The sequence below is a fragment of the Bos indicus x Bos taurus genome, chromosome 23 (genome assembly GCF_003369695.1).
Source record: "Bos indicus x Bos taurus breed Angus x Brahman F1 hybrid chromosome 23, Bos_hybrid_MaternalHap_v2.0, whole genome shotgun sequence".
In the NCBI taxonomy this organism is placed as follows: Eukaryota; Metazoa; Chordata; class Mammalia; order Artiodactyla; family Bovidae; genus Bos; species Bos indicus x Bos taurus.
The window spans coordinates 6686710-6713372 of NC_040098.1; positions in this window are offsets into that span (position 1 = coordinate 6686710).

Sequence of the window (26663 nt, forward strand, 5' to 3'; positions counted from 1 at the left end):
GGAATGGGGAGCCATTTCTCTAGGGGCTCTTCCTGACCCAAGGCCTGAACCCAGGTCTCCACTGTAGGTAGATTCTTTACCATCTGAGCCACCAGGGAAGCCCTTGATCTTAAATATCATAGACCTTATAGTTCAAAGAGGGAAATAGACATCAACAAAAAGTAACACTAATGTGTGAAATAGTTATAATTGTTCTGAAAACAAACAGGAATAGAGTAATAAGTTTCTAACAAAGAAATCTAACCTATACTAGTAGTTCAGGAATACTTTTCCGGATAAAGATATGCTTGTGTTGAAACTACTGCAGAAAAAATAGTGGCCAATTTGAGTTCTAAGAGATGATGAGATGATACGTTTAATATTTTATACATATGGATAAAACAGTATCTACAAAAGCCAGTGACCAGCTCAAGACACTTAAAGGAAGCTTGTGTGGCCAGGGTGCAGAGAGAGGGGATGAGAACACAGTAAATGAGGTTGGAGAATTAGGACTATGGTATGCCACATTGATTTTTTTTTCCTTTAAATCCTAACATCCATGGCAGATTTTTGAAGGGTTTTTAAAGGTGATGACATATTTGCCTTTTAAAAGATCACTTTGATCGAGGTGTGGACAACAGGTTGAAGGGAGCAGAATGCATGAGAGAAAGCCTATTGAAAGATTATTTATAATTGTCCAGGTGAGACATTGCTGTGGTTTGGACTTCAATAACATTGAAAATGAAAAACCAAAAGGATATACTCAAGAGATGATTAAGAAATGAAAATTACAAGTTGAACATGTTCCAGAGGTTTTGTGGAAAAGAGATGTAGAGATTCTCCTATCTCAGGTTTGCATAACTCTAAGGATAGGTGCCACTCAAAACAAGATAGGGGATTCTGGATAAGGACAAGGTCAGTAAAGTAAATATCATGGATTTATCCTTGGTAGCACTGAATTTGATGTACATATGTGGATTAGTGAATTTTTCTAGATTAGAGTGGTCATTGGTCCTACAATATCCTCTGTACATTTTGTTACCTGGGAAATGAGTGTAAGGAAATAGTGATAAAGGAAGAAGAATTAGAATTAAAGTTTGAGGAACTGAGAAGTTTAATGGCTGAAAGAGAAGAATAAATTGGTGAGAGACTACTAAGAAAGGACCAGAAAAGTGATCAAGAAATCAGAAAGCAAGTATTTATGTACATTAAGATGAGTAGTGCAGGAAGTAGGGGAGATTTTTCTTGACAAAAAAGTGGGTTATGTAAGATCAAGACAAAGTAAGTGCTAGCTATCAAAGATACGCAGTATCTCTTGGATAAAAATCTCAGCTCCTGGGTCTAATTGCTACCTCCTCGGAGAAGGCAATGGCACCCCACTCCAGTACTCTTGCCTGGAAAATCCCATGGACAGAAGAGCCTGGTGGGCTCCATGGGGTCTCAAAGAGTCGGACACAACTGAGCGACTTCACTTTCACTTTTTACTTTCATGCATTGGAGAAGGAAATGGCAACCCACTCCAGTGTTCTTGCCTGGAGAATCCCAGGGATGGGGGAGCCTGGTGGGCTGCCGTCTATGGGGTCACAAGGAGTCGGACACGACTGATGCGACTTAGCAGCAGCAGCAAGATTATTAGGATTAGAATATAAAGACTGGTTCTGAAAATCAAGCCAGTCATGGAGGCCAAACTGAATGTTAAAAACTGTTTCTTGTTGCTTACAGACATCGTTAATGGTATATAGACTGTTAGAAGAGCATAGGATTGGTCTGTTCAAATAACAGTATTTAGGAATCCCGTAAGAAATAATCATTGTCTTAGGTATATACTTATCATGTCATACAGTAGGAAGAGCCCCGAAGTATGGAAAAAAGATTCAAGATCCAACGGAAGAAGTGAAAAGAATTGAGCAGAGTGGTGGTTGAAGGGGTTACGAGTCAATGGGCTGATATGAAGAGGAAGACATCATTTTGGTATTCAAACTGCTGAGTTGTCAGTTATTGTTGAAATTCACTCTTTCCTTGGTTTCCATATCAACATCTTTTCTCCAAGATCTTTTCCATCTCTGTTTCTGACTGTGAAGCCTCAGAACTTTATACCTAATGCTGTCAGATATTGCCACCAGTATTCCACAGAGACCTAATACTCAATATATGCAACTTTAATGCTACTGCTTTCTCATCTTTAATGGCATGCACCAATAGGTTGTATCAATCAGAGAATATTTTCCTTACTGTAAGTGCTTGCTCTAAGCTGGTACACTTTGCTTTTTGACCCTGCTAATCAAAAAGTCTCCCTGCAGAAGGAAATGGCAACTCACTCCAGTATTCTTGCCTGGAGAATTTCATGGACAGACGTGTCTCATGGGCTATAGTCCACAGGGTTGCAAAGAGTCAGACACAACTGAGCAACTAATACACACACACACACACACACACACACGTCTACTCTAATTATAAAAACTGCTTTCGAGTAAAAACTAGTATATATGTAAGGGGATGTTGGCTGTTTGAAATTTATTAAGAGGATATGTGAACTTTGGTCCTCTTCTTTTTATCAGCCAAACCAAAATCAACCTCCTTACCTTACTGGTATATTTCTTCCTTATTTATGATGCCCTGTGGATATTTTTGCTTTTTATCTCCCCTTTATTACTTCTGTATTCTCTTACTAGCTGTCATTTCTGCATTCCCTATCAAATATTCTGCTTGCTGACAGACAGCTGGTAGTATCTGTGGAGCCTAATAAGAAATCTCTATGTTTGTTAGCAAAGGGGAAAATAGCCAAATGTCTGCTCTAGTCAGTGTGTAAGGACGTCAGGATTTTTATCTCTACTATTGTACATATAAATCAAATTTTGCAGAAATTTGCTTCTGGGTCATCAGAATTGATATATTATTCTATTTGCATTAGCAAAGATAGTGATACACTTTGTTGCACCATGTTCCAAAAATAAATCTTGGGCTTTCAGGACCAAAGCATTTCGTATTATTTTCTCATAGAAGTTTCTAAGGTGAGTCAGTTAAGTAACCCATTAAATGACAAGAGAAATAGAGCATTCACTTTCATCATGCATGGATATTTTATTGCCATTTTACTGTAATTTTTGTTGATCTAAAAAGTGCCCTTTTTATTTTTTAACTAATTTTTGTTGGAGTATAGCTGCCTTAAATTTTGTGTTGGTTTCTATTAACAGCGTGTTTACTGTGTGCACAGCAAAATGGGTCAGCCATACATATATATACATATATCCTCTCCCTTTTGGACTTAGAACTCAACTAAAATGTTGTTTTCTAAAGGTGGAATGGGAAAATTACTTCAATTCTCAACAATGCAAAGGGAATAGTCCCTTGGCAGCCACAGCTGGAAGAGGAGTTGCATCCCTCTCAGCTGAGTGATCTCTTAGTGACTCTATCAGTTACACTAAAACTAATTTGCCTCCTCTCACTCCTGAAGTTCCACTGCTGCTGCTAAGTCACTTCAGTCGTGTCCAACTCGGTGCGACCCCATAGACCGCAGCCCACCAGGCTCCCCCGTCCCTGGGATTCTCCAGGCAAGAACACTGGAGTGGGTTGCCATTTCCTTCTCCAGAAGTTCCACTAAACCCCTGTAATTCTGATAGGGCTGACTGGAAAACACAGAACTCACGTTGACTGTCAGCTATGATAACAATCCATAATGACTTGCAGCCAGGTAATTAGAAGACACTTCTTGGAGGGAAAGCTGTGACAAACCTAGACAGCATATTAAAAAGCAAAGACATCACATCGTCATCAAAAGTCTATATAATCAAAGCTATGGTTTTTCCAGTACTCATGTACAGATGTGAGAGTTAGACCATAAAAATTGCTGAGCACCAAAGAATAGGTGCTTTTGAATTGTGGTGTTGGAGAAGACTCATGAAAGTCCCTTGGACTGCAAAGAGATCAAACCAGTCAATTTTAAAGGAAACCAACCCTGAATATTCTCTGGAAGGATTGATGCTGAAGCTGAAGCTCCAATACGTTGGCCACCTGATGCAAAGAATTGACACATTGGAAAAGACCCTGATGCTGGGAAACTTGAAGGCAAAAGAAGAGGGTGGTAGAGAATGAGATGGTTAGACAGCACCACAGAATCAATGGACATGAGTTCTAGCAAACTCCAGGAGATAGTGTAGGACAGAGATGCCTGGTGTGCTGCAGTCCATAGGGTCACAAAGAGTTGGACATGACTTAGTGACTGAATAAGAACAGTGGCAACAATTAGCATGTATTACCAGTTAGTGGGCTTCCTGGGTAGTTCAGATGGTAAAGAATCCATCTGAGATGCAGGAGACCCCAGTTTGATTCCTAGGTCAGGAAGTTCCTTTGGAGAAGAATAGTCTACTCACTCTAGTATTCTTGGGCTTCCCTGGTGGCTCAGATGGTAAAGAATTCACGTGCAATGCAGGAGACCTGGGATAAATCCCTGGGTTGAGAAGATCCCCTGGAGGAGGGCATGGCAACCCACTCCAGTATTTTTGCCTGGAGAATCTCCATGGACAGAGCAGCCTGGTGGGCTACAGTCCTTGGGGTCCCAAAGAGTCAGACATGACTGAATGACTAAGCACAGCACAGCACCAATTAGTAGACATTCTTTTTGATCCTGTAAAAGGCTAGTGAAGGTGAATGGTTCCTAAGCCAAGAAAATGATTGTCATCCTATATATTCTCCTTAGATTAAGGTGTTGCATCCTTCCAACCCCATCCTAAACCATGTCCAATTACTGAACAAGACACACATGATGTCATCCAAACACACAGAGTTTGGGTTCTAAATCTTTTGTGTATTCATTCCCTCTTTTCCATCCTCATTGATAGGATTATTATATTCTCATCATTTTCAGGTTCTCACCATTCTTCATCTCAAGTAAAAAAGTTCATTTGGGCTTTTCTGTAAGATGTTATAGAAAAACTCGAATGCACTTTTTGGCCAACTCAAAACGCTTAATAATGTTCTTTCTAAATTTTATCTTGTCCTCATATAATCCATTCTTCACGCTGTCTTGTTAGTTGATCTTTCTAAAATATAAACTGGATCAATTACTGTTCTTCTTAAAAGATGGCTCCACAGTGCTTACAGAATAAAATCCAAATTGTTTCACGGCCCAGACCGTCTTTAGGATATTGCAAATCATGTTCTCCAAAGTTACCTTTCAGTATTCCTTTTCTTCTTCTCAATCCCTACCAAGCTATTCATACTTTTGGTTTGCCCAGTATACCATGTGATTTCATACACTTAGAGCTGTGCTGTTCCCTCTATTTGGACAGCTTGTTCTTTCCCTCTTCCCTGCTACCTTCCCTGGCCCACTCATCATCATAGATAAAACTCAGATATTATATTCTCAATGAAGCGTGTGAGGTTCTCACAGTTATTGATCTACTTTCTTCTCCATCCCACCATGGTACAGTGCACATGTTATTAACTACTATCATCCCTTCAACTTCATTCCCATTTTCCAACCCAGAATTCGTGAAGGAAACCCAGGCGCACAGCACAAGCAAGCCTGGCCCACGATCAGCAACCAGTGTTATTTCATCACCCTTTCAAGCCTAATGTATGCAAATAAGAGCTCCCCCTCTTCCATCTAATGTCCTCTGATTGTCTGAGCTGGTAAAGGTGTGATTATTCTTCTTGTCATTTGGGATTAAGTTCTTGGAGTCTCCTCTAACTCAGTTTTCTCCTTAACTGTAGATGTCTAATCAGGCAACAGGATCATTCTCTAAAACAGAATGTGGGTTTCGCCAGTGGCTCAGATGATAAAGAATCTGTCTGCAGTGTAGGAGACCCGGGTTCAATCTCTAGGTTGGGAAGATCCTCTGTAAAAGAGAATGGCCACCCACCCCAGGATTCTTGCCTGGAGAATTCCATGGACAGAGGAGCCTGACAGGCTACAGTCCATGGGGTTGCAGAGTTGGACATGACTGAGTGACTAATACACACACACAGGCACAAACAGAATGAAGAGCCTCCAAGGTTTATCTTCAAAGGATTGTCTTCTGATATAGTTTCCAGTTATTGAGTTTGACTGTTTCTTTCTTTAGTTACCCCAGACAACAAAATGATGCCTAACACAGACCAGGATGCACCCTCTTCTTTTAACAATGTAGCCTAAATATCAGCATGCATCTTTCTTATGACTCCATTTAGGGCAAATAAACTAGATTAGAACTTTCAAAAAATTTACCTAGCTGCTAACTTAAAAAAAATAATAAGCCTAGTAATTTAAAAACACATAAACATAATATGACTTTCGTAGCACATATTTCTGGAGAAGGCAATGGCACCCCACTCCAGTACTCTTGCCTGGAAAATCCCATGGATGGAGGAGCCTGTCCTCCCATAGGCTGCAGTCCATGGGGTCGCCAAGAGTCAGACACGACTGAGCGAATTCACTTTCACTTTTCACTTTCATGCATTGGAGAAGGAAATGGCAACCCACTCCAGTGTTCTTGCCTGAAGAATCCCAGGGACGGCGGAGCCTGGTGGGCTTCAGTCTATGGGGTCGCACAGAGTGGGACACGACTGAAGTGACTTAGCAGCAGTAGCAGCAGCAGCACATATTTCTGATGCTTCCCCCCAAATTTGCTACCTCTACCTGCAAGTTCCCTCCTACTTTACATTTAGTCTTGAATCAGTTATACCCACTCCAAAGGGTTGGTATAACTTTGTAGGGGACTTGTCTGAGTTTCTAGCTTCTGAACTCCAGTCTGCTTTTATGTGTAGGGTACCATCTTACCACCCACTATCTAGGAATTAATTTTAGTAATTTGACCAAGAAAAATCCATGGTCCATGGAGGTCTTTTTCTGCACAGTCCTTTCTTATCTGCAGAATCTTCATCCTTCAGATAATGTAAATGGTGAATGTGTTTTACATAAAACCCACCACTTTTGAAATATCACTTCTGCTAACATTTTATGGATCTAAACCAGACATATGGTTTCACATTATTTGAAGGGAGTGAGATATCTAGTCTCCTAGCGATCAGAAGGGAGAGAAGAATCAAATGTGAGTGTATGCTAGAAATTTGTCTTGTTAACCTGCCGGGGTCCAGCCCCGGTGGATCCAGGGAATTCGAAGCGGGGACGGCGTCGGCGAGGATCAGGAAACAATTGCTTAATTAAACGTTAATTAAGGATATAAAGAGTAATAGAATGAGGATAGCTCAGTGAGGAAATTCAGTGGAGAAAAGAGGCTGAAATAAGGATAGCTCAGTGAGGAAATTCAGTGGAGAAAAGAGGCTGAATAATTCAGCCAGAAGGTAAGAGAAAGAACGACATGGGGAGACCAAGTTTCGGTGAACAAGGCCCGCACTTTATTTTCCAAAGTAGTTTTTATACCTTAAGTTATGCATAGAGGATAATGGGGGAAGGGGTAGAGTCATGCAGTAAGCCAGGCTTTCTTCCTGCCAACTTATCATATGCAAAAGCTTAGGTGATTTGCATCATCTTCTGGCCCGGAGGCCTTTTTCTCTAAAGGTGATTATTCTCAAGTCAGGCGCCAGCCTCCAAAAAGCATTAGATAAAGTTGCATTCCTACAGAGCAAAGGTGTGGTGGGCTATAACAAGAAAAAGAATTAACTCAAGGGTCCCAGGTTACAAACATTAAAGCTACTACTTACACCAACTATATTAATCAATACACTGCCAGGGACACAGCAGGTAAGGGATATGGAGACTTAGCAGCAAACATTGGCCCAACAAGTGAAAATCCCTTCACCAATACAATTTCTAATCAATCTTTTAACTGCTCAAAGGAATCTGTATTTAGACAGTTTAGAACATCTCATGCCTCTCACAGTTGGGAGGCTCTGAGCAATCACATGTGGCCGGAAAAACCTATTCAGGCAGGCTAGAGGACTTCCAAGGGAGTTTGTAGGTTGAAACACTATCACACCCAGGAATTATTAACTGGAGCTGTAAGCTAACTCTTTTTTCAGAGAGGTAGTGGGGGACAGCCCCCCGTAAAGTCAGAGGTGTAGGTGAAAGCACAAAGCAGAAAGTAGGCAGACTCTGGTTTTGGGGGTAGATTGCTCGAGAATTTCTAGGGAGACTCCTGAGGCTTGATCCCGCCTTTGCGTATGCCAAGCCTCCTTCCTCATGACCTTTGCCAGAGGCGGAGCTCGCTCCCCGCATTAACCTATTTGGTTTAATGGTGTTTAGAATATAGCTTCAAGAAACAACCAATTGTGTTTCCTGGGGAGAATGAAGTTTGAATTCTAAACAGGTGACTTATTTGACTTTTGTGACTCAGTTTTTCTAGAAAAGGACATTGAATGTATCATCTTGCCAATGATATTCTCCTGTTAAGGCAAGGACTTTTCCCTGTACTTCTTTTATATATTAATAGTTAGAAAAGTTTTCACTGAACGTGAGGATACTAGTTTATTAATTTATAAAATAAATCAATAAAGTCTGAATAAACAGCTGCCTGGCTATATCTGTACATGAGAAGAATTTCCTGCTTCTTAAGTAAATATAATACTTCCTTTGTGAAGCTATTTCCAGATAGAGTTTTATAATGATAGAGCAGTAATGATCCAAGGAATGCCCATTGAGCTACAATTTAATAAAACTGGATGTGTTCGTATTATAAGTTTGACTGAGAGTGTCATTCCATCTTATAAATAAGTTTTGTTCTATGTGCATAGCTAATAATTGATTGCCCCCAATGAGTATGGCTTCAAATTCACATATTATGATTAGATATGACTCATTCCTCCATCATCACATAGCCATACAAATCTATATTGCAAAAGGAAAGATCAGTAATACTGTCCTACTTTACTTACATTTTGATATTTTTATCATCTTGGATTTTCTGTGTTAATTTTGATTCTTGAAAATATTGCCTTAAAAATTATTATTTTAATAATAATAAAAATATTATTTTTATCATCTTGGATTTTCTGTGTTAATTTTGATTCTTGAAAATATTGCCTTAAAATATTATTTCTTTTTCATATTATTTACAGTATAAATTTATACTAAATTTATCTGGCATCTCCCCTTAAATTTTGTATCAGAAGCAAGTACCTCACTTACTTTACCCTAGTCCTAGCCCTGAGGTCATGCCAGACTTCTCAAGGGTGCAGGAATGCAATTCTGTGTTACATACTAAAGAAACAGAAATGGAGCGGGAGTGGTGAATGGTGCTGATGACGAACATGCCCAGATAGTACAATAGATTCTATTGTAGAATGTCTAATTGAAGGACTATGATACAGCAAAACTCAGGGCATCTTTCATTCTTCATCAAATAACTCAAAGTGTAATTCTAGTTACACAGTTTATATTCCTATTATTAGTGAACTATCCTTTTTTCCCTAGAAGTCTGTCTTAATAATTCTACTTTGAAAAATCTCTCTTTGAAAGTCAAAGTCAGATGCTTTTTCCTCAATTGAGATGAAATAATTGCACTGTTGTTACCTAAAAACTCCCTGTGGCTTTTAATATTTAGTACTTCTTTAAATTGCTTTCTTTAGATACTCAAAAATGTTTACCTTAATTCAGTTTGTGTTATGTTTTCAGCATATTTTGATTTGTTTTTTCTAGCTTACCATGATTCTTCTCTCTCTGACTAGCAAACAACAACACCTGAAAAACAGCCCCAAAAAGTGCATGGAATGTAACAAGTATCTTGGTTTTAAGAAACATAACATTCATCTTAATAATGCCACTCAGTGTCCTCTATGATTGTATATTAAAATGCTTTACAGAATTTTTATTCCATAATATGCACATAGTTTATTTGTTATGAAGAAATGTTTTGAATGAATGCAATAATGTATTCTTTTTAGCAATGTCAGTTTCTAAAAATAATGTGTGGTTATGAAATATCAAAATATTTTTTAATGTTAACTAATACAATACTTACATATTTCATCAGCTTTAGAAATATGACTGGGTATTCCACATGAATTTTTAAGGTTTAGTAGTAGCTTTAATGATGGAAACAAAAGAAAAAATTCATCTCAAATAAAAGCCAGGTTTATTCCAAGCAGAAAGTCCAAACTCTCAGAAGATGTTTTTCTGTATAACCTTTCCATTCTGTGTAACTGCAGTGTGCAGGTCTCTGCTTGGTTTATTACTCTACTGCAACCTATACAGCAGCATTAACAGTTCTCACTAGAGGGCTAGAAAGTCTCACTGTGTCATAACATTAATTTGTCCACTCAGCTTCAGACACCAAATTAGTGTCAGACACGAATGCTCCACCATAACTTGTGTGGCCTTTTCTACTTGCTAGGAGGCTCTGAGAGAGAGTTGGTATCAACGGAGGTTTTGTTGTTGTTGTTGTTTTGAACACTTTGAAAAAATTCCATATCTTGACAGGCAACAGACTGCAGTTCTATCAGTTGAGAAACACACCCCCAAAGCAACTTTATTACAAGGCAAATTATTTTTTTCACAGAGTGTTTTCAGCGTGTTGTTCATAGAATTAGGTCCTGAGACAGTTCAGAAAATATGTGAGATGCTTCGTTATTTTTTTATACACTGTATCCTCTATATGTATGTATGTAAATAAATACAATTCATTATATAAGGCAAATTTGAGATAATTTGAAACTATATGATTTTAGCATATCATGTAAAAATTTTACCCACAAGATGTAGTTCTGAACAATTACATTAAGTCAGAATAAAAAAGGAAATAACTTTTATCCCATGATTCATTTTCTAAATTAAGTACTGCTGCTGCTGCTGCTAAGTCGCTTCAGTAGTGTCCGACTCTGTGCGACCCCATAGACGGCAGCCCACCAGAATGACCTTCAATCCTGGCAAGAAGTCTGAAAGGATATTTTTTGATCTGAAAGTCATTAAGTGGGAAAACAAGATTTTTATAGATTTTCAATTAACTTATTGTCAACAAATATATATATATGTGCCCTACTGCTGCTGCTAAGTCACTTCAGTCGTGTCCGACTCTGTGCGACCCCATAGACGGCAGCCCACCAGGCTCCCCCGTCTCTGGGCTTCTCCAGGCAAGAACACTGGAGTGGGTTGCCATTTCCCCCTCCAATGCATGAAAGTGAAAATTTAAAGTGAAGTCGCTCAGTCGTGTCCGACACTTAGCGACCCCCTGGACTGCAGCGCACCAGGCTCCTCCGTCCATGGGATTTTCCAGGCAAGAGTACTGGAGTGGGGTGCCATTGCCTTCTCCGATATGTATATGTAAAAGTGTATACAACATAAGAATTCCAGTTTTGTGTACACACTGAAAGAGATCACCACAGTATATCTAGTTGCTATCCATCACCATGCTAGCGACCCCCTTTACCCATCCCCCAACACCCTTCCTCTCTGTTCTCCGTGAGTTTAGTTTTGCTGTGCTTTTAAAATATATTTCCACATGCCAGTGGTATCGTGTGGTATTTGCCTTCCTCTGACTTATTTCACTTCGTTTAGTACCTGTGTGGTGCATCTATGCTATTATAAATCACCAGATTTCCTTCTTTTCTATGGTTGAGCAATATTCCCTTGTACATGTACAACACGTCATTATCCATTCATCTGCTGATGGGCACTTGAGGTTGGTTGCATATCTTGACTATTTTAAACAATGCTGTAATGAACATAGTGGAGCATGTAGCTTTCTGAATTAAGGTTTTTGTTCTTTGGATAAATACTCAGAAGTGAAATAGCTGCATTATATGGTAATACTAGCTTTCATTTTGTAAGGAAAATCTATATTTTTCAATAGGAGCTGTACCAATTTACATACTCAACCACAGTGCACAAGAATTCTCTTTTTTCCATATACACTCTGACATTTATTTGCAGACTTTTTGATGATAGACACCTGACAGGTATGAAGTAATACCTCATTGTAGTTTTCATTTGCATTTCCCTGATGATTCATTGGAAGGACTGATGCTGAAGCTGAAACTCCAGTACTTTGGCCACCTCATGCAAAGAGTTGACTCATTGGAAAAGACCCTGATGCTGGGAGGGATTGGGGGCAGGAGGAGAAGGGGAAGACAGAGGATGAGATGGCTGGATGGCATCACCGACTCGATGGACATGAGTTTGAGTGAACTCTGAGAGTTGGTGATGGAGACGGAGGCCTGGTGTGCTGCGATTCATGGGGTCGCAAAGAGTCGGACACAGCTGAGCGACTGACCTGAACTGAACTGATGATTATTGATGTTGGACATCTTTTCATGTACTTGCTGGCCATTTTAATGTCTTTTTTTTGGCGGGGGGGGGTGGGATATCTTTTCAGAACTTCTGCCCATTTTAAAATCAAATTGTTATTTTTCATTGAGTTGTCTGAAATCTTTATATATTTTGGATACTAACTGCTTATCAGATTTATGATTTGCAAATATTATCTCCCATTCAGTATGTTGTCCTTTCACTTTGTTAATGTCTTCCTGTGCTATGGAGTCTTCTTGTTTTGTTTTATTTTTTTAGTTTGATATAATTCTACTTTTTAATTTTTGCTTTTATTGCCTTAGCTTTTGGGTTCAGATCCAAAAATTCCACATCAGGACCAATATCCAGGAGCTAACTGTCTAACTTCTAGGAGTTTTATGGTTTCAGGTCTTACATTCAAATTAATTCATTTTGAGTTAATTATTGTGTGCAGTATAAGACGGTCATTTAATTTCTTTGTATTTATCTGTCCTGTTTTCCTAGCACCATTTAATGAAGAAATTTCCTTTCCCCATTGTATATCCTTGGTTCCTTTGTCTAAGTCAATTAACCACACATATGTGTTTATTTCTGGGATTCCTATTATATTTCATTGAGCCGTGTATCTGTTTTTATGTCAATATGACACAGCTCCCATTAAGATAGCTTTGTACTATACTTGAAATTAGGGAGCAAGATTCTTCAAAATGTAATTCTCTTTCTCAAGATTGGCTATTTGGGGCCTTTTGTGGTTCCATAAATATTTTTTTAAAATTTTGCTTGTTAATTTTTGGCTATGCCGAGTTTCCGGTGCTGTGCAGGCTTTTCTCTAGTCACAGTGAGCAAGTATCAAAGGCTTCTAGCTGTGGTATGTGGACTTCTCACTGCAGCGTCTAGTTTCGCTGCAGAGTAGCTACAGTCACTGAGGCTGTGTGTCGGCGGTCGCTGCTCTGGGCTCTAGAGCGCAGGCACGGTAGTCGTAGCACATGGGCTTAGATGCTCCGTGGCATGCAGGATCTTCCCGGACCAGGGATTGACCCCACATCTCCTATATTGACAGGTGGGTTCTTTGTCACTGAGTCACCAGGGAAGCCCTCAGGCATATTTTAGATTCTAGTTTTCCACATGAATATCTGGTGAAAGAGGCTAAGATCAAGAGGCCTGAGAGCTGGGAGTCCTCAGCCATAGTTGTGGTTCTGCTATCAAAAGTTCTGGGGCCTTTGGTTAGTGCCTCAACTTTTCTGGGCCTGTTTCCTCCCCTCAAAAGTGCCCTATGGCTCACTAAGTTGTGTCTAACTCATCTGAAACCCCATGGACAGTAGCCCACTAACCTCCTCTAGCCAAGGGATTTCAAAGGCAAGACTGTTGGAGTGGGTTGCCATTTCCTTCTCCATCCATAAATATTTTATAATTAATTTTTTCCAGTTCTGAGAAAAACTCTATGGGAATTTTGAGTATTATATTGAGGTTTTGTAGATTGCTTAGGATAGCATGGGCATTTTAACAATATTAATTATTTAATCCATGAGCACAGAGTATCTTTCCTTTTCTGTCTTTTTCAATTTCTTTCATCAATGCCTAACAGGTTTCAGAAAACAGGTTTTTCATCTCTTTTGTTAAACTTATTCCTGGGTATTTTGCTTTTTTTGTTACCATTGTAAAAAGGATTCTCTTCTTAATAACCCTATCAGATTTTTTATTAGTATTTAGAAACACAACATATTTCTGTATATTGATATTTGTTTTGCAACATTATTGAATTCATTTATTAGTTCTAATAGTCTACCAGTAGAGTCCTGCATATATTATCAAATCATCTTGCAAAGAGTAACAGATTTACTTTCTCCTTTCCAATTTAGAAAGCACTTATTTCTTTTCCTTGCCTAATTATTGTGGCTAGAACATGCAATATCAATGGCAGCAGTGGGCATTCTTATCTTCTGGGCATTCATCATTTCAGAGGAAACAATTTTAGCTATTTGTTGTGGAGTATGATGTTAGTTGTGGGTTTGTCAATAAGATTTTTACTGCATTAAGGTACTTTTCATCTATATACACTCTACTGAGTTTTGTTATAAATGTATATTGGAATTGTCAAAATCTTTTTCCACAACAACTGAGATGGTCATGTGATTTTTAAACTTCAATTTGTTAAGCGATATATCACACTGATTGATTTACAGACATTGAACCATCCTTGCATTCCTGGGATAAATCCAACTTAATCATGCTGTATAATCCTTTTAAGATATTGTTGAATTTGATTTACTAATATACTCTGTATATTAGTAGTATAATATTACTAATATACTTCCAATAACACAAGAGAAGACTCTACACATGGACATCACCAGATGGTCAATACTGAAATCAGACTGATTATATTTTTGAAGCCAAAGATGGAGAAACTCTATACAGTCAGCAAAAACAATACTGGGAGCTGACTGTGGCTCAAATCATGAACACCTTACTGCCAAATTTGACTTATATTAAAGAAAACTTAAATTAAAGAAAAAGATCTAGGGAAAACCACTAGATCTTTCAGGTATGACCTAAATCAAATCCCTCATGATTGTACAGTGGAAGTGACAAATAGATAGATTCAAGGGATTAGATCTGATAGATAGACTGCTTGAAGAACTACAGACAGAGGTTTGTAATATTGTACAGGCGGCAATGATCAAGACCATCCCCAAGAAAAGGAAAGATATACCCATTTGAACGCAGAGTTCCAAAGAATAGCAAGGAGAGATAGGAAAGTCTTCCTCAGTTATCAATGCAAAGAAATAGAAGAAAAATATAAAATGGGAAAGACTAGAGATCTCAAGAAAATTAGAGATACCAAGGAAATATTTCATGCAAAGATGGGTTCAATAAAGGACAGAAATGGTATGGACCTAACAGAAGCAGAAGATATTAAAAAGAGGTGGCAAGAATGCACAGAAGAACTATACAAAAAAGATCTTAATGACCCAGATAACCATGATATTCTGATCACTCACCTAGAGCCAGACATCCTTTGAAGTCAAGTGGGCCTTAGGAAACATCACCATGAACAAAGCTAGTGGAGGTGATGTAATTCCAGTTGAGCTATTTTAAACCCTAAAATATGATGCTGTAAAAGTGTTGCACTCAATATGCCAGCAAATTTGGAAAACTCAGCAGAGGCCACAGGACTGGAAAAGGTCAGTTTTTATTCCAATCCCAAAGAAAGGCAATGCCAAAGATGAATCAAACTACTGCACAATTGCCCTCATCTCACACGCTAGCAAAATAATGCTCAAACTTCTCCAAGCAAGGCTTCAACAGTATGTGAATCATGAACTTCCAGATGTTCAAACTGGATTTAGAAAAGGCAGAGGAACCAAAGATCAAATTTCCAACATCCGTTAATTCATTGAAAAAGCAAGAGAGCTCCAGAATAACATCTACTTCTACTTTATCGACTATGCCAAAGCCTTTGACTGTGTGGATCACCACAAACTGGAAAACTCTTCAAGGGATGGGAATACCAGGCCATCTGACCTGCCTCCTGACAAATCTGTAAAGAGGCCAAGAAGCAACAGTTAGAACTGGACACAGGACAACAGACTGGTTCCAAATAGGAAAAGGAGTACGTCAAGGCTGTATATTGTCACTGCTTATTTAAATTATATGCAGAGTACCTCATGCAAAATGCTGGGTTGGACAAAGCAAAGTTGGAGTCAAGATTGCCAGGAGAAATATCAGTAACCTCAGATATGCAGATGACACCACCCTTATGGCCGAAAGTGAAGAAGAACTAAGGAGCTTCTTGATGAAAGTGAAAGAGGAGAGTTAAAGAATTGGCTTAAAACTCAGCATTCAAAAAACAAAGATCATGGCATCTTGTCCCATCCCTTCATGGCAAATAGACGGGGGAACAATGGAAACAGTGATGGGCTTTATTTTTTTTGCACTCCAAAATCACTGCAGATGGTGACTACAGCCATGAAATTAAAAGACGCTTGCTCCTTGGAAGAAAAGCTATGACCAACCTAGACAGCACTGAGTCAGTTCTAATGAGTTGGGTGAACTTAGAATCTATTACACAGAGTGAAGTGATCAGAAAGAGAAGGATAAAAACCATATTCTAATGCATATATATGGAATCTGGAAAAATGGTATGAAGAATTTATTTACAGGGCAATAATGGAGAAACAGACATAGAGAATAGACTTATCAACTTAGGGAGAGGGGAGAAGAGGGTAAGGTGTATGAAAGAGTAACATGGGAACTTACATTACTATATGTAAAGTAGATAACCAAGGGGAATTTGCTGTGTGGCTCAGGAAACTCAAACATGGGATCTGTATCAACCTAGAGGGGTGGGGTGGGGAGGGAGACAGAGAAAGTTTCAAAAGGGAGGGAATATGTGTATACCTATGGTTGATTCATGTTGAGGTTTGACAGAAAACAGCAAAATTCTATAAAGCATTTATCCTTCAATAAAGAATAAATTAATTTTTTAAAAAACCAGAGACATTACTTTGCCAACAAAGGTCCGTCTGGTCAAAGCTGTGGTTTTTCTATTAGTAATGTATGGATGTGAGAGTTGGACTATAAAGAAAGCTGACCACCAAAGAGTTGATGCTTTTTAACTGTGGTGTTGGAGAAGACTCTTGACTATCCCTCGAACTACAAGGAGAGCCAAGAAATCCATCCTAAAGGAAATCAGTCCTGAATATTCACTGGAAGGACTAATGTTGAAGCTGAAACTCCAATACTTTGGCCACCTAATGCAAATAACCGACTCATTGGAAAAGACCCTGATGCTGGGAAAGATTGAAGGTGGGAGGCAAAGAGGATGACAGAAGATGAGATGGTTGGATGGCTTCACTGACTCGATGGACATGAGTTTTAGCAAGCTCCGGCAGTTGGTGATGGACAGGCGTGCTGCAGTCCGTGGGGTTGCAGAGTCACTCGTGACAGAGTGACTGAACTTACTGATCATTTTTACATCTATGTCATGGGAATATTGGCTATAACTTTCTCTTTTATGGATTTTTTTGTCTTGTTTTGGTATCAGGATAAGTCTGAGTGAGTTTGAAAGTTTCACTTCCTATTCCATTTTTTTGAAGAGTTTGAGAAGGATAAGTGTTAACTCTTTTTGAATGTTTGGTAGAATTTACCAGGGAAGCCATCTTGTCCTTGAATTTTATTTGGGGGCAGAAGTTTGGTTACTCATTCAATCTCCTCATTAGTAATCAGCCTATTCAGATTTTCTATTTTTTCATGATTGCTATGGATGATAGCATGTTTCTAAGAATTTGTCCATTTTTTCTAGGTCATCTGATTCATCGGCATATCATTTTTAAAGGCAGGATCTTAAAATCCTTTGTATTTCTGATAGCAGTTATAACATTTTTTTATTTCTACTTTTATTTATTTGAGCTTTAGCTCTCTTTCTTGGAGAATCTGGCTAATGTTTTGTCAATTTGGTTTATGTTTTCATAGAACCTGCACTTAGTTTTATTGATCTTTTATTTTTTGGAGGATGCTTCTATTTCATTTATATCCACTCTGAGCTTTTATCTCCTTTATTTTATAAACTTTGGAGCTTGTTTGCTCTTCTTTCTCCATGTTTTTCTGTGTAATATTAGATTGTTTATTTGAAATTTTCTTATTTCTGTAGCTGGGACTGTATTGTTACAAACTTCTCTCTTAAAACTGTTTTTGCTGCAACCTATGTCTTGGAAGGTTGTATTTTCATTTCCATTTGTCTCTGGGTATTTTTAATTTTTTTCTTTGATTTCTTCATTGACCCACTGGTCCCCAGTAGCATGTTGTTTAATCTCCACATGTTTGTTTCTGTTGTACACAAATTCATAGACTGACTAAAATCTATCTGAAATATAAGAAACATATATCAAGTACAAGGGAGTATTTTTTTGGCTGCACCATGCAGCATGTGAGATCTTAGTTCTCAATCAGGAACTGAACCTACACCCGTGCACTGGAAGACGCAGTCTTAACCACTGGACTAAAGCCCCAAGGTCAAGTATTCATAATCACTCTCGCCTCAGGCAGCAAATTTTGAAAACTCAGCAGTGGTCACAGGACTGGAAAAGGTCAGTTTTCATTCCAATCCCAAAGAAAGGCAATGCCAAAGAATGCTCAAACTACTGCACTCATCTCACACGCTAGTAAAGTAATGCTCAAAATTCTCCAAGCCAGGCTTCAGCAATACATGAACCGTGAACGTTCAGATGTTCAGGCTGGTTTTAGACAAGGCAGAGGAACCAGAGATCAAATTGCCAACATCTGCTGGATCATCAAACAAGCAAGAGAGTTCCAGAAAAACGTATATTTCTGCTTTATTGACTATGCTAAAGCCTTTGACTGTGTGGATCACAATAAACTGTGGAAAATTCTGAAAGAGATGGGAATACCAGATCACCTGACCTGCCTCTTGAGAAACGTATATGCAGGTCAGGAAGCAACAGTCAGAATTGGACATGGAACAACAGATTGATTCCAAGTCAGGAAAGGAGTATGTCAAGGCTGTATATTGTCACCTGCTTATTTAACTTATATGCAGAGTACATCATGAGAAACGCTGGGCTGGAAGAAGCACAAGCTGGAATCAAGTTTGCCAGGAGAAATTTCAATAACCTCAGATATGCAGATGACATCACCCTTATGAAAGAAAGTGAAGAACTAAAAAGCCTCTTGATGAAAGTGAAAGAGTAGAATGAAAAAGTTGGCTTAAAGCTCAACATTCAGAAAATGAAGATCATGGCATCTGGTCTGATCACTTCATGGGAAATAGATGGGGAAACAGTGGAAACAGTAGCTGACTTTATTTGGGGGGGCTCCAAAATCACTGCAGATGGTGATTGAGCCATGAAATTAAAAGACACTCCTTGGAAGGAAAGTTATGATCAACTTAGAGAGCATATTAAAAAGCAGAGACATTACTTTGCCAACAAAGGTCTGTCTAGTCAAGGCTATGGTTTTTCCAGTAGTCATGTATGGATGTGAGAGTTGGACTATCAAGAAAGCTGAGTGCCGAAGAATTGATGCTTTTGAATTATGGTGTTGGAGAAGACTCTTGAGAGTCCCTTGGACTGCAAGGAAATCCAACCAGTCCATCCTAAAGGAGATCAGTCCTGGGTGTTCGTTGGTAGGACTGATTTTGAAGCTGAAACTCCAATACTTTGGCCACCTGATGTGAAGAGCTGACTCATTTGAAAGAACCCTGATGCTGGGAAAGATTGAGGGCAGGAGAAGAAGGGGACGACACAGGATGACATGGTTGGATGGCATCACTGACTCAATGAACATGGGTTTGGATGGACTCTGGGAGTTGGTGATGGACAGGGAGGCTTGGCATGCTGCGGTCCATGGGGTCGCAAAGAGTCGGACACGACTGAGTGACTGAACTGAACTGAATTGAAAATGTAGTTTAATTTTAATCCTGAAAGAGGTAAGTAATGGTTGATCATTTCTCCCTTCCCATTTTATACCTCAGAAAACTGAGCTAAAGAAAGGTGATACAACTTGCCCAAGGTCACAAAGAAACCTGCTCATAGCAGAGCAAAAGTCTGATACCAAGCAGTGTGGTCCCAGAGTCTGCAAGCTTAATCACTACCTTAACTGCCTCTTTTTTCTACACTTACTTATACTATATGCTCTGTTAACATGTCTTTCTGGAAGATTCCTGAATATTTTCCCTTTTCTTTGTATAGAACTAAATTTTGTATTTCCTCCATGTTAGCTCAAAACTCATCTCTTCCATCATGTTTCAACACACTGGAATTTCCCTTGTTGTTCAGTCACCAAGTTGTGTCCAATTCTTTGCGACTCTGTAGCCCACCAGGCTCCTCTGTCCATGGGATTCTCCAGGCAAGAATACTGGAGTGGGTTGCCATGCCCTTCACCAGGGGATCTTCCCTATCCAGGTATCAAACCCAGGTCTCTTAGTCTCCTGCATTGGCAGGCAGGTTCTTTACTACTAGAGAAATGTGGGAAGCCCTGTTTTTCTACTTGCATTATACAGTATCTGAAACCTAGTGCCATGCAGCACTTACATACATATCATAGTCTTACAAGCATATTAACGCTTACTCAGTTTGAAGGTAAGCTCCTAATGACATGGGCCATTCGTATTTTTTTTAATATAAATTTATTTTAATTGGAGGCTAATTATTTTACAATATTGTAGTGGTTTTGCCATACATTGACATGAATCCACCGTGGGTGTACATGTGTTCCCCATCCTGAACCCCCCTCTCACTTCCCTCCCCATCCCATCCCTCTGGGTCATCCCAGTGCACCAGCCCCAAGCACCCTGTCTCATGCATTGAACCTGGACTGGTGATCCATTTCACCTATGATAATATACTGAAAATCTTACCCATTAAAAAAAAATCAAATGAAGTACATTAAAAAGAAAGATTTATGTTTATCAAAAGATATCATTAAGAGACTAGATAAGGAAGAAAATATTTTCAAAATATATAATTGACCAAAAAAGTGTCTGAAATCTATAATAACTATACCAATCAAAAAGAAAAAGACAAACAACTTAAGAGTAAATTGAGTAAGATATTTCAGTAGGCAATACACAAAAGGGGGTATCGTATAAATAAATATAGGAAATGATGATCAACTTTATTAGTCATTAGGAAAATGCAAATTAAAGCTGCTCTTGCTACTGCTGCTAAGCCACTTCAGCCGTGTCCGACTCTGTGGGACCCCATAAATGGCAGCCCACCAGGCTCCCCCATCCCTGGGATTTTCCAGGCAAGAACCCACTGGAGTGGGGTGCCATTGCCTTCTCTGAAATTAAAGCTATCATGCAATAATACTACATACTTGTCAGAATGATCAAAATTTTAAATGCTAATAAGTGGGTTGGTGAGTGCAGGTGAGCATAGAGGAATTAAAAAAAGGAAAGAGAAAAAAATAGCTTAAATGAAATGAAATTAATAGAACTGAAAAAAGAAATGGGAAAAGTCCTCACTATTATAGTTGGAAACTTCAATATCCCTCTCTCAATAAGTATTAGAACAATTGGATTGAAACTCAGCAAATATATAAATGAACTCAACAACACTAACTCATTGGAGCTAACCAATACTTAACATAACATTTCACACAAGTAAATAGCACATTATTTTCAAGTGGCCACAGAACATACACCAAAATAAAACACCTTTGGGCATGAAATAAACAGCACTAAAAATAAAGAAATCAAAATCACTCCAAGTATGTTCTCTAACCATAATGGAATCAAACTAGAAATCAGTAATATAAAGAAAACAAGAAAATCTCAAAGTATTTGTGAAATGATAAAACAGATTTTTAAATACTCCATACATCAAAGAGAAAGTCTTAGGGGGATTTCTAAAATACAGTAGACCAAATGAAAACAAAAATTCAATACATCAAAATTGTGGAGCACTCTTAAGGTAGTAATGATAGGGAAATTTATGTCACTACATGTGTACATTAGAAAAGAGGAAAAGTCTAAGCTTGAACTTCAAAAACCTAAAAAAAGAAAAGCAAGCGATAGCCAAAGTAATCAGAAGAAATAATATGCAAGCAGAAATCCACAGAATTGGAATAAGAAGTTCAACAAAAAAGAAAAAATGATGAAACCAAATCCATGTTCTTTGAAAAGTTAGTAAAATTGACAAATATGTAGCAAGATTGACAAATAAAAAAAGAAATAAGACAGAGCATGGCAACATATTCCAGTATTCTTGCCAGGAGAATCCCATGGACAGAGGAGCCTGGCAGGCTATAGACCAAAGGGTCACAAAGAGCCAGAAATGACTGAAGCAGCAGCATGCATGCACATATTAAATATAAAAAATGAAACCAAAGATATTACTAAATATCCTTCAGATTGCAAAAGGATAAGGGAACAAGTACAACTCAAAGATGTACATTTTAAAATTTAAGTAAAATGGGACAGTTTCTTGAATAACACAAATTAATACAACTCATTCAATATGAAAAGGACTATGTTGTAAGCCTTATGCATATTAAAGAAACTAAGTTCATAACTGCACAAAACAAATCAAAACAAAAAAACCTTCCTCAAAGAAATGTACAGGCACAAATGTTTTCATTGGAAGACTATACCAAAAGATTAAAGAGATTTCATACCAATTCTATACAATCTCTCGAGAAAATGAAAAAGAAAACATTTTTAATTTATATCTTAGTATCATCTTCATATCAAAACCAGATAAAGAGAATATAAATAAAACTATAGAATGACATGCATAAAAAGAGACATAAAAATCCTTAACAAATATTAGCAAATATAATTCACCAATCCATAAGGAAAAATATGTACCATAATTGAGTGGGGTTTATTCTGGGAATGTAAGGCTGGTTTAATACCTGAAAAACAAAACAGACCTACAAGTTAGTGGAGTAGGAAGACCCTAGAATTCTCTTTCTGTTTTTATAAGGAGACAAACATTTGGTAAACAGTTTTATGGAACCATCAGAGTTTCTACTAGAATTTTAAAATTTCTTAGCCAGTTCAGCAGTATGATCTGAAAGTTATTAGAAAACTGTATTTGTTTAAAAGTCCTTGCTATAAATCTTCTTTAAGATGAAACATCTTTACAAAACCATCAGAGTAAAACATAACTTTCTATGAGTGGCAAAAACTTTAAAAGAGCATGTTTAAAGCAGGACACCCAAAGCCTGTGCTCTGGGACAACCCAGAGGGATGGGGTGGGGAGTGAGCTGGGAGGGGGTTTTAGGATGGGGGGACACATGTTTACTGTGGCTGATTCAGGTTGATGTGTGAGAAGAATCATCACAATATTATAAAGTAATTATCTGCCAATTAAAATAAATACATTAATTAAAAAAAAGTTAAAGACCTGATTAGAACATAACTGACAGCTAACAAAGAAAATTAATCAATTCACTACAACATATGTTTTAAGATAATTAGAACTATTACTGATATCATTATAAAAATACCTGTGCAAATTTTAGAATTTTATATAACTTCTAGAATTTTAATACTAATGACATTAGCCTATATACTATAACCAAAGGATGTTTATCACCATTCATTTGGTAATGATTCATAAAATGAAAAAAAAATTGAACTGCATCAAAATTAGAAACATTTTCTCTGTGAAAGAGCCTAATAGGAAGATGTATTTCCATACAAATTGTGAAATTATTTGTTCTAGCTCTGTGAAGAATACTGTTGGTAGCTTGATAGGGATTGCATTGAATCTATAAATTGCTTTGGGTAGTATACTCATTTTCACTATATTGATTCTTCCAATCCATGAACATGGTATATTTCTCCATCTATTAGTGTCCTCTTTGATTTCTTTCACCAGTGTTTTATAGTTTTCTATATATAGGTCTTTAGTTTCTTTAGGTAGATATATTCCTAAGTATTTTATTATTTTCATTGCAATGGTGAATGGAATTGTTTCCTTAATTTCTCTGTTTTCTCATTATTAGTGTATAGGAATGCAAGGGATTTCTGTGTGTTGATTTTATATCCTGCAACTTTACTATAATCATTGATTAGTTCTAGTAATTTTCTGGTGGAGTCTTTAGGGCTTTCTATGTAGAGGATCATGTCATCTGCAAATAGTGAGAGTTTTACTTCTTCTTTTCCAATTTGGATTCCTTTTATTTCTTTTTCTGCATATGTACCATAGCTTTCTTATCCATTCATCTGCTGATGGACATCTAGGTTGCTTCCATGTCCTGGCTATTATAAACAGTGCTGCGATGAACTTTGGGGTACACATGTCTCTTTCCCTTCTGGTTTCCTCAGTGTGTATGCCCAGCAGTGGGATTCCTGGATCATAAGGCAGTCCTATTTTCAGTTTTTTAAGGAATCTCCACACTGTTCTCCATAGTGGCTGTACTAGTTTGCATTCCCACCAACAGTGTAAGAGGGTTCCCTTTTCTCCACACCCTCTCCAGCATTTATTATTTGTAGACTTTTGGATCGCAGCCATTCTGACTGGTGTGAAATGGTACCTCATAGTGGTTTTGATTTGCATTTCTCTGATAATGAGTGATGTTGAGCATCTTTTCATGTGTGTGTTAGCCATCTGTATGTCTTCTTTGGAGAAATGTCTATTTAGTTCTTTGGCCCATTTTCTGATTGGGTCATTTATTTTTCTGGAGTTGAGCTGTAGGAGAACAGTGTGGAGATTCCTTAAAAAACTGGAAATAGAACTGCCTTATGATCCAGCAATCCCACTGCTGGGCATACACACTGAGGAAACCAGAAGGGAAAGAGACACGTGTACCCCAATGTTCATCGCAGCACTGTTTATAATAGCCAGGACATGGAAGCAACCTAGATGTCCATCAGCAGATGAATGGATAAGAAAGCTGTGGTACATATACACAATGGAGTATTACTCAGCCATTAAAAAGAATACATTTGAATCAGTTCTAATGAGGTGGATGAAACTGGAGCCTATTATACAGAGTGAAGTAAGCCAGAAGGAAAAACACCAATACAGTATACTAACGCATATATATGGAATTTAGAAAGATGGTAACGATAACCATGTATACGAGACAGCAAAAGAGACACTGACGTATAGAACAGTCTTATGGACTCTGTGGGAGAGGGAGAGGGTGGGAAGATTTGGGAGAATGGCATTGAAACATGTAAAATATCATGTATGAAACGAGATGCCAGTCCAGGTTCAATGCACAATACTGGATGCTTGGGGCTGGTGCACTGGGACGACCCAGAGGGATGGTGTGGGGAGGGAGGAGGGAGGGGGGTTCAGGATGGGGAACACATGTATACCCGTGGTGGATTCATTTTGATGTTTGGCAGAACTAATACAATTATGTAAAGTTTGAGAATAGAATAAAATTAATTAAAAAAAAAAAAAAAGAAAAATCCACGCTAATAAAAAAAAAAATTTTTTTCTTACAAAGGTAGATTTCATGTTATGATCTTTGTTCTTACCACAATAAAATAACATTAAATAAAAAGAAAGATAATTTAATAAACAAACCTTGCGACTAGAAAAAAAATAATAAATAAAGTGGAAATAAAATAAAATAAAATAAGAAATAGTGAGAACACAAAATGCTGGTGAAGATGCAGAGAAAGTGGATCTCATAAACCTTTTAATGGTACAGTTGCTCTGTACCATTAAAAATAATTCAGCAGTTTCTTTAAAAAGTTAACATGGAGCTACCATATAACTCAGTAGTTGTATTCCTTGGCTCTTATTGCAAAGAAATGAAGACTTGTGTTCACAGAAACACATAAACACACATTTTCAGCAGCTTTATCTGTGATAACCTCAAACTGCAAATCACCCATAGTTTCTTCAATGGTTGTCTCTCAGTGAGTGATTTGTGAATTAACTGTGGCACATTCTTACCACAGAATACTACTTGGCAATAAAAAGAAGAAACTATGGATACATGTGACAACCAGGATGAATCTCCAGAAAATTATGCCCAGTGAGGGAAAAAAAAAAAAAGCCAGCTTCAAAACATTACCAACTATATGAATCTATTTAACATTTTTAAAATGACAAATATTATAGAAATGGTTAGGTTATTTTGTTATAGTTTTGTAAGATGTTACATTGGGAGACACTAGGGAAAGTGTACATGGGATTTCTTTTTGTATTACATCTTATTCCCGCATAGGAATCTTGTTGTTGTTCATTTCTAAGTCATGTCTGACTTTTTGCAACCTCATAAACTGCAACGCACCAGGCTCTTTTGTTCTCCACTATCTATCTGCTGGAGTTTGCTCAAACTCATGTGCAAATTTGCTGGAACTCATGTGAGTCGGTGATGCCACCCAACCATCTCATCCTCTGCCACCCTATTTCCTTTTGCCTTCATTCTTTCCCAGCAGCAGAGTCTTTTCCAATGAGCTAGCTCTTCATATCAAGTTGCCAAAGTATTGGAGCTTCAGTTTCAGCAACAGTCCTTACAATGAATATTCGGGGTTGATTTCCTTTAAAATTGACTGGTTTGATCTCCTTGCAGTCTAAGGGACTCTCATGAGTCTTCAGCACCACAAAATTTGAAAGCATCAATTCTTCAGGGCTCAGTCTTGTTCATGGTCCAACTTTCACATCCACACATGACTACTGGAAAAACCATAGCTTTGACTGAATGGAACTTTGTAGGCAACATGATGTCTCTGCTTTTTAATACACTGTCTAGGTTTGTTCCGTTCCTTTCAAGGAGCAAGTGTCTTTCATTTTCAGGCTGCAGTCACTGCCCACAGTGATTTTGGAGCCAAAGAAAATAAAATCTGTCACTGCTTCCACCTTTTCCCATCTCTTTGCCATGAAGTGATGGGACTGGATGCCGTGATCTTAGCCTTTTGAATGTTGAGTTTTAAGCCAGCTTTTTCACTCTTCTCTTTCACTTTCATTCAGTCTCTTTGGTTCCTCTTCACTTTCTACCATGAGAGTGATATCATCTGCATATCTGAGGTTGTTGATGTTTCTCTCAGCAATCTTGATTCCAGCTGTGATTCATCTGGTCTGGTATTTTGCAT